Raw genomic sequence first — 3,365 nt, 5'->3', positions numbered from 1 at the left:
AACAGAAGAGTCAAAGGTCAGGACATTGATATAGGTGATCCTGTCCTTCTAGCAAACAAGTCTGGAAGAGGCAAGCGGAAGCTAGCTGACAGGTGGATGTCTGCCATCTTTGTTGTGGTAGATAGAAATGTAGACAAGATAAGGGATACGAGCACTGGTCAGGAAAAGGTTGTGCATCGCAACCTTTTGCTACCTGTGAACTTTTTGCCACTGGATAAAGCAGAGAGTGCAGTATCCGATACAGTTTCATCTTCGGCTGTGACTGATTCATTTGACAAAACCAATAGTTCAGCATCTGTGGCTTGTTTGGGTGTTGATATTTCGAAATCTAGGCCATGTGTCAGAGATGGTGGGTTGGCAGAGACTCAGTGTCTGAGAAGTCAGACTCAGAGAATTTAGTGTCTGTTATGCCTGATGATGGTTTTTCTCTTGATGCTAATGTCTCATGTGCTACAACTGACAGTTGTGCTAGAACATCTCACTGGGTTTCTGGGTTGCCTAAAAAAATGTTCACAGCTGGGATCAGTTGTGTCTTTGAGCAATGTGTCAGTGAGTCCACAATCTGAACAGTCCCATAGATTCCAAGTGTTACTGGAAGTTTGAATTCTGGGGTCGAATCTGCGAGTCTTGAACATTCTGTGATTTCAAATCCTTCAGCTGATGTTTCCAAGGTTAATGCTGATGATGTACCAGTTTCTGACACTGGGACCTTTATTGTGCGCAGGTCTCGTTTTGGACGTTTCATCAAGCCTTTGAATAGACTGTTGTACACTATGTCTGGACAAAAGGTTGCGTCAATGCAGAATCACAGAATTCAGACTGTTTGAAGGTTTTCTTTGTTTAAATGTTTTGTTGTTCAATATGTTTGTAAACAAATAAGATGTAGGATGTATGAATTAGGATGCTTTTTTTTCTTGTTTTTTTTCACATTGTTCTGTGTAAGTTATTTTTGCTTACTATATACCTTGGTATAGAGTTTTGTGAAATGTATATGGGCATCTTACTGCCAGGAGCTGGTCTGAGAGATTGGCGCTCCTCTCTTTCCACTTCATCTTTTGAGATAACCTTGTGTTTGGCTTACCTGTTACCTGTAGGTATCTCTATGTGTGTACTGTGTATGCAAATGTACTGATGGGTGTTTTGTTTTGGAGTACTAACCGCTGCCATAATTCAGCAGAATTTAGTGGGGGTGAGTGTAACGGAGTTAGGATTTTATTTAGTTTTATTTTGAATTCTTATGAATTCAGCACCAGTTAATTTCATGTTGTACTGGTGCCCTTGTGTGGTTTGTGTGAGAACTGCAGGCAGATAAAATGTTCGGTAAGACAGGAGATGACACAGCACAGCAGTTGCAATGTGTACTGCACACCGTGGGTGGGTATGCTTATGCTCTGTTTAAATTTAGTTGTATATATTTGCCTGCAGCAAAACAACCACTAAAGGGGTGATTTATTTCATTTTACAGGTATGTCTTTTTGTATGTTTTTGTTTGTTATTACTATTGTTATGTAAAGTGTGGTCACGTGTTGCAATGTTGTTAATACTGTTATGACCCAACACAGCAGTTGCAATGTGTACTGAACGCTGTGGGTCACTTGTGCCTGCAGCAAAACAACCATTAAAGGGGTGATTTATTTAATTTTACAGCCTGCAGTAAGGAAAAGAAAGATTCATACCAGCCAGCATTGTGTCCGAGAATTTATTAGAGGGGGGTTCGGACAAAGATTAAGTCCGTTGTACAAACGGCATCTTATTGGATCTTGGTGGTGTTCGTCCAAGTCACATCGTAGAGTGGAGAAGAAAGACCACATCTGTCACATTGGTTTCCAGTAAAATATGCAGCTACAGCATTATAAAACAGTAGGAGCTGCTTGTGCATCACCTTTACTTTATTCTCCTCCAAAAACTTGAGTTTGATGCTGACATCACTGTGCAGTCGTTCATACTTGTCTTCATGGATTTGGTACTGCTGTTGAGCTATCTCAATTCGCACCAAGGCTTCAGCACCCCGCAGACCCACGCTCAAATCCTCCAGGTCGGTTATATAGGCAGCGAACTCCAGTCTTGCATTCTCATACATCCTGAGGGTCATGAGTGTGTCCTCCATGGTTTTGTTGAATAATCTATTAATGCTGGACACAAAGAAATTGATGGCACCCAGGAGAATCTCTCCATTCTTGCATAGCAGTCTTTGTGTCTCTACATTATAGCTAAACTCATCCTGTCTCCAAGAGACTGCTGAATCTGCATCATGTTGTAGAAGTGGTTGGTGAGCTCACATGCTAGTCTCAGAATATGCTCGTATTTCATCTTAGTCTCTCTTAGCACATCAATCTGAGCCTCAAGCTCCATTGTCTTTGTGTCACGACCGAAGTGCTTTGAAAACATCTGTTTTGTGCACTTGTATGTGTCAATGCTCCACTTTTTCACGCTGTCAAATTTCTCTACAGCTACTCCTCTTGTGGCCTTCTCTGACATCATGGATGGGTTGCTGTTGCTGTGGTGCATGCTGGGAGCTGGGTAATGTCCTGGCTGGTTTGCTATTCGACTGGTGGCTGAATGGCTGGGAGTGATGCCCCTGGATTTGGAGCAGATGTCTTAGATGGAAATGGCGGGTACGATACCCTCTGCTGCCCCTCCGTAGCCTCCAAAAACAAAGCTGGTTCATTCAGGTTTGGTCTAGACACCATCAAATGCTGCATGTCCTGCTCAAGACTGTCATCCTCAGCCGTCCTGCTGTCCCCATTGCTGTTGATTGGGATTCCCATAGTGGCGGCTTTGCTCAAAATATCAAAATCAATCATGACGAATATCTGTTTGCCATCTCAACCACTGAACCGAACCGCACGCACCACATTCAAGATTATTCCATGATGAAAATGCAATTTATGTGTGTTTTTAATGGATGGCTGCAGGGCAAATAATCTCCACAGGCTCCTCTGTCAATCCTCTTGGTCGCTTGGTAACGCATCATATCTGTTAATTATCAGCTGTTGCTGTTCTTTTAGATGACTTGGTTGATGCTCTTGAGGTTGCACAATTGTGTTTGACCATGAATGAATGCTGTATTAAGAAGTCATTTTAAGGCTTTTATTTTTTTGGGACCTGCAGTTAAATAATATGGCATTTGAAGTCATATTCAGTGAAGTCAAGTCATATTATAAAATACATATTCATTGAAATGAAATGTATATTACGAAGTAAAAAGTGTCACACATTGTTTTCTGCATAATCAATTTATTTTGTTGTATTTGGATACAGCAGATGGTAGCACTGCGGCTAGAGGCTGAAGAAGCTCCACGCTCGACTCGTCACATTCCCACCTCATCCATCATGACTTCAGATATCACTCACAGAGGCTGTGA

At 41.8% G+C, this 3,365-nt stretch overlaps 1 pseudogene; it reads right to left on the bottom strand.

Annotated features, from left to right (window-relative positions):
* Positions 1 to 256: 256 nt before the first annotated feature.
* On the bottom strand, positions 257 to 3,081 carry LOC122144587 (annotated as a pseudogene).
* Positions 3,082 to 3,365: the final 284 nt, after the last annotated feature.

This window comes from Cyprinus carpio, unplaced genomic scaffold (genome assembly GCF_018340385.1).
Source record: "Cyprinus carpio isolate SPL01 unplaced genomic scaffold, ASM1834038v1 S000006729, whole genome shotgun sequence".
Classification (NCBI taxonomy): Eukaryota; Metazoa; Chordata; class Actinopteri; order Cypriniformes; family Cyprinidae; genus Cyprinus; species Cyprinus carpio.
The sequence above is the reverse complement of the archived record's forward strand: the minus strand, read 5'-3'. Positions and strand labels throughout refer to the sequence as shown.